Below are 17,503 nucleotides of genomic sequence, written 5' to 3' on the forward strand. Positions count from 1 at the left end.
TTCCTCCATCCTGCAGCGATCACATGGGATGAAACGTCATCCCAGGAGGGCAGCCTGGATGAAGAAGCACAGATTTCTAGGTGGTATAATGAAGAGAAAAGTGTTTAGCAAGATGCACCAAATTTATCATGAGGGTGCATCACTGATAAATTTGGCACATTTTCTGACTGCCTGATCTAAGTTCACGCTATCTAGTTCTTAGAGAGCTTAGTAAATCTGCCCCATTTTGTATAGTCCTAGTTTTAACCCCTTCCCTCTTTAGCCACTTTTGACCTTCCTGACAGAGCCTCATTTTTCAAATATGACATGTTTCACTTTATGTGGTAATAACGTCGGAATGCTTTCACCTATCCAAGCGATTCTGAGATTGTTTTCCCGTGACACATTGAACTTTATGTTACTGGCAAAATTTGCTCAATACGTTCAGTATTTAATTGTGAAAAATACCAAAATTTAGCGAAAACGTGCAAAAATTTGCATTGTTCTCAATTTACAGTAGGTCCCCTAGATAGTGGTAATGGGGAGTTGGTCACAGGGGATCAAGAGAAGGCAGAGATACTAAATGGGTTCTTCAGCTCTGTATATACAACAGAAGAAAGAGCAGCTGATGTAGCCGCTGCCAGTGCTGTTAATATATCAGTTGATATACTGAATTGGATGAATGTAGAGATGGTGCAAGCTAAATTAAATAAAAGTACACAAGACCACGGGACCAGATGTGTTATACCCTAGAATTCTTAAGGAGCTTAGTTCAGTTATTTCTGTCCCCCTCTTCATAATATTTAGAGATTCTCTAGTGACTGTAGAAACAAGGGGAGGAATCCTCCAGCTCACCTGGCACGGTATGAGTGACGCTGTCTGCGCCCGGATCCTTTTCGTGTCGGCACACGTAGCAGAAGCAGAGATAGGAGAAGGTTAGATCCAGCGCTTAGGTAGAGGTAAAACGGAAGAAATTTCCAAGTTTAATTGAAGCTAGTTAAAAGTCCATGATAGTATGGTCCTGGTGTGTGGGTAATGAGAGGATGATCCTGTAGAAGCCTACGCGTTTCGGACGGTAACGACGTCCTTAGTCTTGGCTGTAGTGTAGTTTGAAACTGGCGCCCTAGTCTATTTATGCTATGTCCGGTGTAGAGCAGCTGGGTCCTGATTGCGTTCCACTGCGTGGTGTGTCATCTGGAACGCAAAACCGGAAGTGGGAAAGCGTTCGTTCGTATCATGGTAAGTAATGCTCATGTGTAGTACTTAGTATATGGCAAAGTTTTCTCGATGTTAGTACTTAGTAATGTTAGAGATAGGTGTCTTAATTATACCATGTTATACTGAAGGTAAGAGTTTCGAAATGTAAGACATGATTAATGGTCATGTGTGCGTTTCAGATCTCGTAATCATGTGGAACGCAGAACGCCGGACCAAACACAGAAAGCCATCTGTTCGGGCAAAAAACGTCATCACATTTCGAGCGAACATAATGGGTAAGAAATTAATTTATTAATATTAGATTAACTAATAATTTTGATGGTGATTTATGTAGGACATTGTTCATGATGTGGCCGGAACTTTAAGTTTTGTAATTTGCCGTATAGGTGACCTGAGGGAAAGCCAGTTGGAAGTGTTAGGCTTGTTTGCAGTTCTGATTATCACTGATTCATAAATGGGATCATAAGTGCATGTGTAAGGAAAAAGGGAGTGAAGTGCAGGCTAAAAACAAAATATGACGAGGTAGTACATGTCAATAAACATATGTTGTGCGAGTACTACAGAGAGTGAAAGTTAAAATTACAGGTGGATAGATGGAGACTCTTGATATGAAGAAATTATCACATATATTTACATATGTTTTGGAGATATTGTGATACAGTTAGTTGGTGTTGTATGTTCTGGGAAGATAATGCACTACGTGATTATCTTATTTTCTTAATACTGGTACATGAGTTCCTTTTTTAGATTAAGGCCATCCGGAAATCTTGTCTTTAATCTGTATATCCAGAAGGCTTCTCTGAGGTGGGTTTTGTTAATTATATCTCCTCCTCTTTTTGGCAGATGAATTTTTTCGATAGCATAACAACAAAAACTCTTGGTTGTCCTGTTGTGTTTATGTATGAAATGTTTTGATGCATTTGAAATGTTGACAATATTGGGGTTCCTGATGTAGCTGAGATGTTCTAGTATTCTAGTTTTGAGTTTTCTGTTAGTGCAGCCCACATATTTCAATTTGCAATCTGTGCACTCAATAATGTAAATAACGGATTCTGTGTTACAATTAATGTAATTTTGAATAATAAATGTGTCTGTATGAGTGGAATTGCAGAAATTTTTGGTGGGGTATGCATAGGTACAAACTTTGCAGGGGTGTTGGCCACACTTGAAAAAACCTTTTGTTTCTAACCATGTTGTTTTTGTTAAATCTTTGGAACTGAAATAGGATGGAGAAAGGACGCTGCCTAAGGATGGCGCTTTGCGAGCTACTACTCTAATTCCTCCTGCCAGGATGGTGCGCAGATTATCATCCTCCATAAGGATTGGTAAGTATTGGTTAACTAAGTTTTTGATTTGGCAAAATTGGTTGCTCTGTTGGAGGATTAATGTAGGCTGACTTTGAGTGGTTTGCTTAGTGGTAGTTTTATTGTGGTATTGCAGTAGTTGAGTTCTTGGTTTTTTGGACATGATGTCACTCGCTCGTTTGAGTGACCATTGGGGATATCCTCTTTTTGAGAGTCTAGTGACTGGTATAGTGCCAAGGGACTGGCGCAGGGCAAATGTGGTGCCTATTTTCAAAAAGGGCTCTAGGTCTTCCCCGGGTAATTATAGACCAGTAAGCTTAACATCCATTGAGGGGCTATTGAGGGACTATATACAAAATTAAGTGACAGCCAGCACGGTTTTACTAAGGACAGAAGTTGTCAAACTAACCTAATCTGTTTTTATGAAGAGGTGAGCAGAAGCCTAGACAGAGGGGCCGCTGTGGATATAGTGTTTTTGGACTTTGCAAAGGCATTTGACACTGTCCCCCATAGACGCCTAATGGGTAAATTAAGGACTATAGGTTTAGAAAGTATAGTTTATAATTGGATTCAGAATTGGCTCAAGGACCGTATCCAGAGAGATGAGGTAAATGATTCCTACTCTGAATGGTCCCTGGTTATAAGTGGTGTACCCCAGGGTTCAGTGCTGGGACCACTATTATTCAACTTATTTATTAATGATATAGAGGATGGGATTAATAGCACTATTTCTATTTTTGCAGATGACACCAAGCTATGCAATATAGTTCAGATATGGAAGATGTTCGTGAATTGCAAGCGGATTTAAACAAACTGAGTGTTTGGGCATCCACTTGGCAAATTAAGTTTAATGTAGATAAATGTAAAGTTATGCATCTGGGTACGAACGACCTGCATGCATCATATGTCCTAGGGGGAGCTACACTGGGGGAGTCAGGTTGTTGAGAAGGATATGGGTGTTCTTGTAAATCATAAACTAAATAACAGCATGCAATGTCAATCAGCTGCTTCAAAGACCAGCAAGATATTGTCGTGTATTAAAAGAGGCATGGACTCTCGGGACAGGGATGTAATATTACCACTTTACAAAGCATTAGTGAGGCCTCATCTAGAATATGCAGTTCAGTTCTGGGCTCCAGTTCATAGAAAAGATGCCCTGGAGTTAGAAAAAATACAAAGAAGAGCAACAAAGCTAATAAGGGGCATGGAGAATCTAAGTTATGAGGAAAGATTAAAAGAACTAAACCTATTTAGCCTTGAAAAAAGACGACTAAGGGGGACATGATTAACTTATATAAATATATGAATGGCACATACAAAAAATATTTTTAAATCCTGTTCCATGTAAAACCCCCTCAGAAAACAAGGGGATACTCCCTCCATCTGGAAAAAGAAAGGTTCAACCTGCAGAGGCGACAAGCCTTCTTTACTGTGAGAACTGTGAATCTATGGAAGTCACCGCAGGAGCTGGTCACAGCAGGGACAGTAGATGGCTTTAAAAAAGGCTTAGATAATTTCCTAGAACAAAAAAATATTAGCTCCTATGTGTAGAAATTTTTTACTTCCCCTTTCCCATCCCTTGGTTGAACTTGATGGACATGTGTCTTTTTTCAACCGTACAAACTATGTAACTATGATAATACCACCAAATACTGAATAATACCACCATACAATGACTAGATAACACTATGGGAAGAAAAATGTTGTGTGCAACCTTGCGAACTTTCCAAATGTCTGATAGGGAAACATTGAAATTGCTGCGTATGTCGTCCTAATGCTAAAATTCTAGCCAAGTCTCCCCCCTGCACACACAACTATAACTAAACCCCGCTCCGCCACATATTTTGTTTAGGATGTATTTACACGCTGCGTTCATATTTTGATGCAATTTTCACAAAATTAAATAAAGCTGAAATATGGCTGCAACGTGTGAATATACTCTTAGGGTAGGAATACACGTAGCATAAACGCTGCAGAAACTGTACATAAATTGACCTGCGGTGCGTTTTTTAAAAATCTGCAGCATGTTAATTTATGCTGTGGAATTGCTGCTCTTGTATTGTAGTAGTTACCCATTGAATTCAATGTGAGGTAGAAATGCTGCGATTCCGTTGCGAAAATCTCAAATGAGCAAAAAAAGCATATTCTTACTCTCGGCCGTAGTCATAGCGATGCATATTCTCTTCTGAGCACAGCCCGGCCTCCCGGGATGACGATTCATCCCAGGTGACTGCTGCAGCCAATCAAAGGACTACAGCGTCATCCCAGGAGGCCGGACTCCGCTCAAAAGAGAATACGCATCGCTATGACTAAGACCGGGAGTATTAGCTTTTTTTATTTCTGCAGTCTTTCCGCAGTGGACATGCCGCCCGAAAAACTGCAACAAAATTTTGTGCGATTTTTTCAGGTGGAATTCCCTGCGGTTTCCAGGACGGATACTCTGTGTAGTTTTATGCAGTGTATCTGCCCTGTGTGTCCCTACCCCTATAATCAAGTTAATCTCTATAGAATCCTTTCTCCCCCATGCATAACATTTGCAGCCAAGTTCCCCTCCCCCACATATCATTTATAATAAGCACCTACACAACAAAATAAACTATACAGAAGTCCCCCTCCCCCACAAAATAGATTTGTAAATAATCTCCCCAAACCCCTATAGCATTTAGACAATGTCTCCTCCCCCACCAAATGGATTTATAAAGTATCCCCACGCACACAGCACCTATAAACAAGTCTCCCGTCCCCCACAAAATCGATCTATGCAAAAAAAAAAAAAACATCCTGTTACACATCATTTGTAGCTCCCTACATACATGAACATAGATTACACTAAAGCTGCTGCTCTTACCAGAGTCCTGAGCTCCGTGGAGGAGTCTTCACTGTGGCAGCTGCAGAGGAGAGCTGCGGGAGGCGCTTAGTCTGTGTGGGTGTGCAGTAAAGGCTGTGCTGATTGGTGGAGCAGACAGAGGCCCCTGCTGCTCCACCAATCAGCGCTCACTTCACAATGTCTGTACGTGAACCCCCTCCGCCGCCCCCTTTTTACTTAGTCCGGCGGAGAGCACGTAAGGGGGTTGTAAAAAATAACTCATTTGGCGACGCCCCGCTGCAAGGGGACGACCTAGCACTGCTGGGTCGCCGGCCGGCTGCTTCTGAAACACAAGCAGGGGAAGGGAGCCAGCGCAGCGCCCCCTTCCACCTGCTGGAGTGATGCGCCCTGTGCAATGGCTGGCCATGGCCACACTTTCCGTTGCCCTCCCCCCGGTAATGCTGTCAATCATTATATAAGCCAGTGAATTTGGTTTCTTCTTGTACCTGACGAAGACGCCTGTTCGGCGTTGAAACGCGTAGTCTGCACATTAAAAGCTTGAACTATTATAACTTATATGACCCTTCTTGGATGGTAGCAGCGCTATTTCTTGGTTAATTTTTTTCAAATACCTAAGTTCCTATTTTAGCGGTTTCCTTGCTCAGTTAACCGGCTTCTGAACCTAGCTGCAGCTTCATCTCATTCACCAATTCTGTTTTCACCAGTGTTGTGCCTGTCGTTGCACAAGTCAAATAGGTGAGCAGTCATCTATTCATGTGTCTTGCTGTTCTTTTATAGTTTGTGATCTGCACCATGTGGCGCCGTGTTTTTTGTCTTTTCTTTTAGAAACCCTGTACAGGATATGTTTGTGTTAAAAAAAAAAAATGACATGTACCCTAGTAGGATTGTAAAATAGTAATCTGCACACCTTAATTATGTTCAAAATAATATCTTTAATTTGTTTCTCAGGATAAATGCCAGAGGCTATGCGTGCAACGTCAACGTTTCGGCGCCGATAAGAGCAGTAAACCGCCACATCCAATTGATAGCAGCGCTACTACGTATTATACTAACAGATCGAGTCCCCAGTACGGCTCAGTGCCCGACGAAGGTCTCACGACCGAAACGTTGACGTTGCCCGCATAGCCTCTGGCATTTATCCTGAGTAACAAATTAAAGATATTATTTTGAACACAATTAAGGTGTGCAGATTACAATTCTTGACCTACATCTGGGTTGGGACCCTATCTCTAGCACCCGAAAAACACCGGTGCTGTCTGAACACAACCATAGTATTGTAAAATGTCATGTGAACTGGGCCGTACTGACAGATGTGCTCCACTTGTTTGCAGAAATACTTGAAAATTTTATAGGGGTTATCTGGATTTTTAAAATTGATGGCCTATCCTTAGGCGAGGGCTGATTGTCAGCACCCCCGCCAATCAGCTGTTTGAAGGGGACGAGGTGCTTATATGCCGTTTATTGTTTCAATGGTTTTCTCCCTGTTCTTACTTTGGAGGCGCTGTTACATTTGTAGTGGCCGTGAAAGGTATTGCACCGCTGTCCCATTCAAGTGAATGCAAGTACGAATGAGAAGGAAATCCATGTAAACGATGAAGGGCTGCAGCGCTCATACCAGTGCTGCAGCCCCTTTAAGCAGCTGATCTTTGGGGGTGTCGAGAGCTGGACCCCATCCGATCGAATATTGATGGCCAATACTGAGGATAGGCCATCAATTTTAAAAACCCAGATAACCCCTTCAAGCCCTGCCGACCTGCTTAAAGAGGCTCTGTCACCAGATTTTGCAACCCCTATCTGCTATTGCAGCAGATAGGCGCTGCAATGTAGATTACAGTAACGTTTTTATTTTTAAAAAAACTAGCATTTTTGGCCAAGTTATGACCATTTTTGTAGTTATGCAAATGAGGCTTGCAAAAGTCCAAGTGGGTGTGTTTAAAAGTAAAAGTCCAAGTGGGCGTGTATTATGTGCGTACATCGGGGCGTTTTTAATACTTTTACTAGCTGGGCGCTCTGATGAGAAGTATCATCCACTTCTCTTCAGAACGCCCAGCTTCTGGCAGTGCAGATCTGTGACGTCACTCACAGGTCCTGCATCGTGTCAGACGAGCGAGGACACATCGGCACCAGAGGCTACAGTTGATTCTGCAGCAGCATCAGCGTTAGCAGGTAAGTCGATGTAGCTACTTACCAGCTGATGCTGCTGCAGAATCAACTGTACCCTCTGGTGCCGATGTGTCCTCGCTCGTCTGACACGATGCAGGACCTGGGGAAGTGACGTCACAGCGTGATCTCTCGAGAACACGGCTGTGTCTGCACTGCCAGAAGCTTGGCGTTCTGAAGAGAAGTGGATGATACTTCTCATCAGAACGCCCAGCTAGTAAAAGAAGTAAACACGCCCCGATGTACACACATAATACACGCCCAGTTGGACTTTTGCAAGCCTCATTTGCATAACTACAAAAATGGTCATAACTTGGCCAAAAATGCTCGTTTTTTAAAAATAAAAACGTTACTGTAATCTACATTGCAGCGCCTATCTGCTGCAATAGCAGATAGGGGTTGCAAAATCTGGTGACAGAGCCTCTTTAAGATGTGAGAGGATTGTAATAAAAAACACAAGTAAAGGAAGGTTTTCTTTAGAACAATACAATTGTGTCTTTTTCTTTACAATTTGTAATATTATTGTGTGTGGAGTGTCAGAATTGTCCCCTTGGTTCTATTATTATGCTCATTGTTTATTCTAGTTTAAAAATCTTAACAAATATTTGAAATAACAATTACTTGTATTAAAATGGCAAAGAAACTCTCAGAAGAACTAGGCACTCAAAATGGCATCTATAGTAAGCAGAGGTGTAACTAGCAGGGTAAGGGGGTAGAGGCCCCGAGCCCACCGAGATGGAGGGGCCCCGTGGCGGGCTGGGCATGTCCCTGTCTCAATTGTAACTGCGTCCTCAGGACACAGATACAGTTGAAATCAATGTGCTCCATTATTCACTGTGTAACGCTGGCCGTGAGCGTCTCAGCGCAGACAGGCCCGATGCAGTGATGTCATCCCACCTGACTGCGCCGAGGCACACACTGGAGTTGCAGAGGGATTGCCTCCACTCGTCGTGGGAACAGCGTTAGGTGGGTATTTATATATACTTTTTATATATATATATTTATATTACTGCATGGAAGCAGCTAAGGTGGAATTAAACTGTATGGGGGCATTATGCTGGCAGTGGGGGAATTATACTGGCTGTGGGGGTATTGGATTCATTATACTGGCTGTGGGGGCATTGTACTGGATATGGGGGGCAGCTATGAGGGCATTATTCTGTGTAGGGGCAGCTATGGGAGGCATTAATCAATGTCAGGGGCACTATAGGGTCATTATCATGTGTAGGGGCAGCTATGGCGGCATTGTACTGTGTGGGGGAACTATAGGGTCATTATACTGTGTTAAAAAACAGATAGCACCCTGAAGAAAAAAACTGAAGTGGGCATGAGACCTAAGGGTATGTTCACACGGTTTATTTTCAGCCGTTTTTTGGGCCGTAAATGGCGTTCTGTTCTGACGGGGCATTTTTTTACGCGGCGGTCTTGAAAAATGTCTGCGTTAAAAAACGGCCGCAAAAAAAAAGTGCATGTCACTTCTTGAGCCATTTTTCATTGACTCTATAGAAAAACGGCCGTAAAAAAACGCAGCAAAAAACGCGAGTTAATTAAAAACCGTCTGAAAATCAGGAGCTGTTTTCCCTTGACGGTTTTGTTAAGGGTATGTTCACATGTAGTGTTTTCAGTCGTTTTTCAGGCCGTAAACGGCCCGAAAAACAGCCACAGAAATCGGAAAGCAAAACGCCTCCAAACATCTGCCCATTGATTTCAATGGGAAAACGGTGTTCTGTTCCGACAGGGTGTTTTTTACGCGGCACAAAAACGGCATGTAAAAAGACACCCGTGAAAAAGAAGTGCATGTCATTTCTTGGGACGTTTTTCCATAGACTCTAGAAAAACAGCTCCAAAAACGGCCGTAAAAAACGCCGCGAAAAACGCCGGTGGCTTAAAAAACGTCTGAAAATCAGGAGCTGTTTTCCCTTGAAAACAGCTCCGTATTTTCAGATGTTTTTGAGTTTGTGTGTGCACATACCCTAAGCGTGTGAACATACCCTAAGGCCTCATGCACACGTCCATAACCATGTGCACGGCCGTGATTTTCGGGTCGGCCGGCCGCGGAGTGGCACCCGCGAGCCGCCTGCAAATCGCAGGCCGTGCACTTGGCCGCGTGCAATATTTTCTATGAGCCTGGACCGCAAAACACGGCCGTAATAAGACATGTCCATTCTTTTTGCAAGCAATGCTCCTGGGCCACGCATGGACCGTGGAAACCACGGTCGTGTGCATGGGCCCATTGAGATGAATGGGGCCGCAATTCACCCGTGGATTTTCGGGGGAATTGCGGCCGCAAAAGCACGTTCGTGTGCATGGGGACTAAGGCTACCTTCACACGACAGTGAAAAAAAATAGCCATTAAAAACAGATCAACTATCAGTTTTTCATGGCCATTTTGCATCAGTGTGTCTCCAAATTTTCATCCATTTCCAGTCCCTCTGTCCGTTTTTAATGGCCGTTTGACATCCGTTTTTCATGGCCGTTAAAAAAAACTGATGAATTTCATTGGTCAGGCTGTTTTGTCCCAACCCCCTGAAAACACCCAAGGAAAGATCACATGTTCACCTAGACACTATTCACAGCCACCCTGTAGATGCCACACAGCCCCCCTGTAGATGATGCCACACAGCCTCACTGTAGATGATGCCACAAAGCCCTACATAACTCTGTCTTCTTCAGGTGTGGTCTCAAGTCTTAACGGGTTCTGCGAAGGCGGCGCGATGACACGCTCATCGATGCAGCGCCGTCTTCTTCACGTGTGGTCTCTCGTCTTCACAGAATCACAGAACTAGTAAAGACCAGAGACCACACCTCAAGAAGACGGCGCTGCATTGGTGAGTATGTAGGGCATTCAGCAACATCACACCGCCAATAGCCAGCTAGGGAACCAATAGTTCACTTGCCTCTTGAATCCCCATGTCACAGATCAGTTTTTAACGGTTGTACATGTATTGACAGCCGTTAAAAACGGATTCATTGACTTCTATAGGAGACGTCTGGTCGTGAAAACGGCCAAAAATAGGACATGGCATTGTTAAAAAAAAACGGCCGTGTGAATACACCCATAGACCATCATTGTTCTGAAAACGGCCGTGTGATGGACGTTTTACTGTCGTGTGAATGTGCCTAAACGAGGTTTGCAGAAATCCATTCACATGATGGAGAAACAACCCCGTTCAGATGGCAACACTAATTTTTAGTTCGAGAAATTCTGCAACAAATCTGCTGCGTGTTAATACCATAACCTACCTATGCAATGTAAGACCACGTTCACACATGGCAGATCCGTCATATCCACAAAAACACAGTACTATACGTATGAGTGGAGTTTAAAAACTGCATTCACATGTAACGGTAAAAACACATGGATTTCTCCACTACATCACTATGTTGCCTTGGGCTGAATTCACACAGGACGTAAATGCTGCATGTTTCACCCCTTCTTCATTGAAAAGGCTGAAATCCGTAGTGGACAACCAGAACAGAATAATCACACTGCAGACCTGAAAATCCTCAGCACGCTCGGATTTCCGTGCAGAAAATGTTCAGAAGCATGTGGATGAGGTTTGTTCAAATCTCATACACGTGGCTGGAACCGTAAACCACTGCAAATCTTCAACATGGAAATTATTACACAGCATTGATCCAGGCCCCACCCCCCAAATCAGACATTGCTTTAACCCCTTCAAGACACAGCCTGTTTTGGCCTTCAGGACACAGCCAATTTTTTCAAATCTGACATGTTTCACTTTATGTGGTAATAACTTCGGAATGCTTTTACCTATCCAAGCGATTCTGAGATTGTTTTCTCGTGACACATTGGACTTTATGTTACTGGCAAAATTTGCTCGATACATTAAGTATTTAATTGTGAAAAACACCAAAATTTAGCGAAAAATTGCAAAAATTAGCATTTTTCTAAATTTATATGTATCTGCTTGTAAGACAGATAGTAATACCACACAAAATTGTTGCTAATTAACATCCCCCATATGTCTACTTTAAATTGGCATCGTTTTTTGAACATCCTTTTATTTTTCTATGACATCACAAGGCTTAGAACTTTAGCAGCAATTTCTCACATTTTCAAGAAAATTTCAAAAGGCTATTTTTACAGGGGCCAGTTCAGTTATGAAGTGGATTTTAGGGCCTTATATATTAGAAACCCTCGATAACTCACCTCATTTTAAAAACTTCACCCCTCAAAGTATTCAAAACAGCATTTAGAAAGTTTCTTAACCCTTTAGATGTTTCACAGGAATTAAGGCAAAGTAGATGTGAAATGTTCAAATTTCTTTTTTTTTTTGCAGAAATTCATTTTTCATCTATTTTTTTTGTAACACAGAAAGTTTTACCAGAGAAACGCAACTCAATATCTATTGCCCAGATTCTGCCGTTTTTAGAAATACCCCACATGTGGCCCTAGTGCACTTATTGACTGAAGCACAGGCCTCAGAAGCAAAGGAGCACCTAGAGGATTTTGGGGCCTCCTTTTTATTAGAAAATATTTTAAGCTCCATGTCGGGTTTGAAAGGCTCTTGCGGCACCAAAACAGTGGAAATCCCCCAAAAGTGACCCCATTTTGGAAACTATACCCCTTGAGGAAATTATCTAGGGGTATAGTGAGCATTTTGACCCCGCAGGTTTTTTGCAGAAATTATTGGAAGTAGGCTGTGAAAATGAAAATCTACATTCTTTCAAAGAAAATGTAGGTTTAGCTTATTTTTTCTAATTTCCACAAGGACTAAAAGGAGAAAATGCACCACTACTTTTGTAAAGCAATTTCTCCCGAGTAAAACAATACCCCGCATGTGCTCATAAACGGCTGTTTAGACACACGGCGGAGCTTAGAAGGGAAAGAGCGCCATTTGGCTTTTGGAGCTCAAATTTAGCAGGAATGGTTTGTGGAGACCACGTCGCATTTGCAAAGCCCCTAAGGGACCAAAACAGTGAAAACAGCAAAAAAGTTACTCCATTTAGGAAACTACACCCCTTGAAGAATCCATCTAGGGGTGTAGTGAGCATTTTGAACCCACAGGGGTTTCATAGATTTTATTAGAATTGGGCAGTGAAGATAAAAAAAATCCTTTTTTTCCAATAAGACGTAGCTTTAGCTCAACATTTTTCATTTTCTCAACAAATAAAGGAATAAAAGAACCCCAACATTTGTAAAGCAACTTCTCTGGAGTACGGCAATACCCCATTTGTGGTCATAAACTGCTGTTTTGGCATACGGCAAGGATCAGAAGAGAAGGAGTGCCATTTGGCTTTTGGAGCACAGATTTTGCTGGATTGGTTTCTTGACACCATGTCACTTTTGCAAAGCTCCTAAGGTACCAGTACAGTGGAAACTACCCAAAGTGACTCGATTCACGAAACTACACCCCTTGAGGAATTCATCTAGGGGTGTAGTGAGCGTTTTGACCCCACAGATGTTTCATAGATTTTATTAGAATTGGGCAGTGAAAATAAAAAAAAACCTTTTTCTTCAATAAGACGTAGTTTTAGCTGAAAATGTTTCATATTCTCAACAAATAAATGAAAAAAAGCACCCCAACACTTGTAAAGCAACTTCTCCTGTGTACGGCAATACCACATATGTGGTAATAAACTGCTGTTTAGGCACAGAGTAGGGCTCAGAAGGGAAGGAGCGCCATTTGGCTTTTGGAGTACAGATTTTGCTGGATTGGTTTCTGGTCGCTATGTCGCATTTGCAAAGTCCCTGTGGGACCAAAACAGTGGATCCCCCCCAGAAGTGACCCCATTTTGGAAACTACACCCCTCAAGGTATTCACTAAGGGGTGTAGTGAGCATATTAAGGTGATTGGCAGAAATTGGTGTGCACGCGATGTTGCAGAGTGAAAATGGTTTTTCAATAGATATGCCAATATGTGGCGCCCAGCTTGTACCACTGGAGACACACACTCCAAAAATTGTTAAAAGGGTTCTTCCGGGTATAGCGATGCCATATATGTGGAAGTAAACTGCTGTTTGGGCACACTGTAGGGTTCAGAAGGGAGGTAGCGCCATTTGGCTTTTGGAGCGTGGATTTTGCTTGTAGTAGTTTTGTTTGGTGTCTTACTGGTGTTTCCGTTTATAATGTGGGGGTACATGTAAGGCGGGCGGAGTATATAAGGGGCATAGTCAGGTGGTATAGTGGGGTAAAAAAAAACAATAAAATAATCCATAGATATGTGTTATGCTGTGACACAATCCTTTCTGCACAGGCCGGTGTCGCACTAATAAATGGTCTTTACTTATTCCCCTTTTGGTCCACACTCCGCACCTTTGCAGTTTGGGGAATTTTGCTGGGAAAGTGTTGTCCTGGTATAATACGGGTGCCGTCGCTTCCAGCAGATATGTTTGGGCCCTCCCCTTCCTGGTTCCCTAATTTTAGGGGCCTTGATAAATCGCCTCTTGAAACAGAAGAAACATTCCCCTCGGGCCGGCACAACTGCATATTTTTATTTCCTTGCTTATTGGTGCCTTGACTAATTTTATTTTTTCATAGACGTAGTGGTATGAGGGCTGTTTTTTTTTGTGTGACGAGCTGTAGTTTTTATTTGTACCATTTTGGAGCACATGCGACTTTTTGATCACTTGTTATCCTTTTTTTTTTGGGAGGCAAGGTGACCAAAAAACAGCAATTCTGGCATATTTTTTTAGTTCTTTTTATACAGCGTTCACCATGCGTTATAAGTTACCTTTATTATGCAGGTCAGTCCGATTCCGGTGATACCGAATTTATAGCACTTTTTATGTTTTACAACTTTTTGCACAATAAAATAACTTTTGTAAAGAGAATGGATTTTTTCTGTCGCCAAGTTGTGAGAGCCATAACGGTTTTAAATTTTTCGTCAACGGAGCTGTATGAGGAATTGTTTTTAGCGAGACGAGTTATAGTTTTTATAGGTACCATTTTTAGGTACATGCGACTTTTTGATCACTTTTTATTTCAATTTTTGGAAGACAAAGTGACCAAAAAATAGCAATTATGTCAGTATTTTTTAGTTATTTTTTTTACGGCGTTCACTGTGCGGAATAAATAACATAATATTTTTATAGTTAAGGTCGTTACGGTCGCAGCGATACCAAATATGTATGGCTTTATTATTTTTTCAATAATAAATGACTTGATAAGGGAAAAAGGGCGATTGCGTTTTGTGTTATTATTTGAAACTTTTATTGTATTTTTTACAACTTTTATTTTTACTTTTTTTACACTTTTCTTTAGTCCCACTAGGGGACTTGAAGGTCCAACAGTTTTTTTGATGTTCTAATACATTGCACTACCTGTGTAGTGCAATGTATTAGAACTGTCAGTTGTTCACTGACAGCAAGCCGATCAGGCTCCGCCTCCGGGCGTGGCCTAATCGGCTAACGTAATGGCAGATAGGAAGCCATTGTTAGGCATCCTGTTGCCATAGTAGCAGTCGCCAGCCTTGCCATCGCATGGCAAGGCTGCCGATTGCATACAAACCACTTTGATGCAGCGATTGCATTGAATCGCTGCATTGAAGGGGTTAATGCCAGGAATCGGAGCTAGCTCCGGTTCCTGGCGTTAGATCGGGGTGTCCGCTGTAACATACAGCGGACACCCACTGCTGATGACGCCGGCTCAGCTTCTGAGCCGGAAGCTGAGCCGGCGCCATCTTGCCGATGGTACCGGAAGCCTCCTGGGCCCCGCCGACGACGGGGCATAGGAGGATTCCATTACTGGCGGACCAGGAGGTAAGTATTACCCCTCCGATCGCTCCTGAGCCAGCTTCATCTCCCATGACGTAACTGTACGTGAAATGGCGGGAAGGGGTTAAACGTGTAGGTGAGGTGTACTTTTTGTAAAGAAAAAAACATTGCAACAGCTCTCTGCAAACGCCAAGACTTCATGATACACTATATATAGATACATTTGAATTACTGCTACGTTTACCTACAAAAGTGAGGTTCTTAGCGCACATCTTTATATCGCCCTGCCTAAATGTTCCTTTTCAGATGGTTCTCAGGCACAGTATACAACTCCCCCTAAAATCAGTGGGCTGTATAGTGGAGTTTCCGCCTACTTTAGGGTAGGAACACACAGCCTATTCAGGGCAGATAGGCTGCGTCAAGCTACGCAGCGTATCCGCCGTGAACACTGCAGGGAATGCCATCCGAAAACTCGCACCACGCTGTGGTGCGTTTTTAACCGGTTATGGACTAGGCTGTTTTACAGCTAAATGACCAGAGCAAATTTCACAATTTTGCTATGCGCTTCTTTAGATGATTATAACTCTGCAGGTGAATAAAGTTCATCTTTGAATTTTACACTCTTTTTAAAGGACAGATAGGGCTTTGTTTTAGTGGCATTTGTCAGTATATATAATTTTTATTTTTTTCTCTAAAGTGGGCAAAATTGGAAAAAAATGCAAGAATTTAGCAATTGCGTCAGTTTATGCTAGCATTTTTCACACAGTATAGACCACGGACAAAATTCATCTCCTTTCACATTCTTCCACTTCTCCCGTGCATGGAGATACCAAATATGTGTGCCTTATTCACTGTGCGGGCATGTGCCAGGGCTTGGCATAAAAGGAGGCTTTTTAGCCTTTTCGGTCCAGGAATTCTGCACTTGATTTTACAGCAGCATACTGTTTTCTGGGGGGCCTAATGCTGCTGAAACATTAGAAACACCCCATAAATTACTTCATTCACACAAGTAGACCCCACAAGGTTTCCTTCAAGGGGTTTATCATATTTTTAGCAAGTCCAGTTTTCTTCTGAAAGTTTCTTGAATAAGATGGAACAAAATAAAAACAGTGCTTTTTTAGCAAATGCGGCAGTTTAGGCTAGTATTTTTCACACACGGTATAGACCACGGACAAAATTCATCTCCTTTCACATTCTTCCACTTGTCCCGTGCATGGGGATACCAAATATGTGTGCCTTATTCACTGTGCGGGCATGTGCCAGGGCTTGGCATAAAATGAGGCTTTTTGGTCCAGGAAATCTGCATTTGATTTTATAGCCGCATACTGTTTTCTGGGGGGCGTAATGCTGCTGAAACATTAGAAACACCCCATAAATGACTTCATTCACACAAGTAGACCCCACAAGGTTTCCTTCCAGGGGTTTATCATATTTTTAGACAGTCCAGTTTTCTTCTGAAAGTTTCTTGAATAAGATGGAACAAAATAAAATTAGCTTTTTTTTAACAAATGCGTCAGTTTATACCAGCATTTTTTACACACTGTATAGACCACGGCCAAAATTCATCTCCTTTCACATTCTTCCACTTCTCCTGATCATGGGGATACCAAATATGTGGGCCTTATTATCACATAGAGAAGTAGGAGGGCGGACGATAGAAGAAGCTTATTTCACAAATCGCTTTTTTTCCAAAGCTGGTTTTACAAAACTCAACAGAGTTTCTATAACACTTCCAAAATATCTGCTCTTGAAGCAGAAATCCCAAAATATTCATCTAGGGGTATAATGGGAATTTATTTTTTTCGGTTTTCTAAAATAACAAATTGCAGGTTTATGCAAATGGAGCTCTCCAGCAGATGAACTTTAGAAAACATGCAAATATGACATCCACCCCCCACCCATTCCCTCCCTCACCCTTGAAGTAAAATCAGGGGAAAAATGAAAAAGTAATGTAGGGCAAATATATTTTCAACGAATTAACTAAAATCTAATAATTCAGAACAGTGTGGTATTTTTTAAAACATGGCTCAATGCACAGGCCTGGTTGCGAGGGACAGAAATATCGGGAATCTTTGCGGTGCCCGTCTTTTCTGCAGACGCGGCACTTTTTCTGGGGGTTGCTTCTGGTTGGTGTTGGGGGAATCCGACTGATGAAGTGTCTTTCAGTCAGTCGCGTGACATCCTCAGACTGGGGGCATTCTCGGGTGTCCTGAACATCAAAAATGAGGCCTTCAATAATTTTTCCCTGGAAATCCAGGTATGTGTCTCTGCCTCTGTTTTTTTTGTAGAGCACGAATGAGTTGTGAATGGCCACCTGTAACAAATAAATGGCCAC

At 42.3% G+C, this 17,503-nt stretch overlaps 1 long non-coding RNA gene across 1 annotated transcript in view; it reads left to right on the plus strand.

The window, feature by feature from the left end:
* Positions 1 to 1,387: 1,387 nt before the first annotated feature.
* Positions 1,388 to 17,503, plus strand: part of LOC142740776 (uncharacterized) — a 35,867-nt gene continuing 19,751 nt past the window's right edge. The window contains exons 1-2 of the long non-coding RNA XR_012880880.1: positions 1,388 to 1,472; positions 2,423 to 2,522. This is a non-coding gene — a long non-coding RNA (uncharacterized LOC142740776). The remainder of the gene's footprint in view (positions 1,473 to 2,422; positions 2,523 to 17,503) is intronic.

This window comes from Rhinoderma darwinii, chromosome 2 (assembly GCF_050947455.1).
Source record: "Rhinoderma darwinii isolate aRhiDar2 chromosome 2, aRhiDar2.hap1, whole genome shotgun sequence".
NCBI lineage: Eukaryota > Metazoa > Chordata > Amphibia > Anura > Rhinodermatidae > Rhinoderma > Rhinoderma darwinii.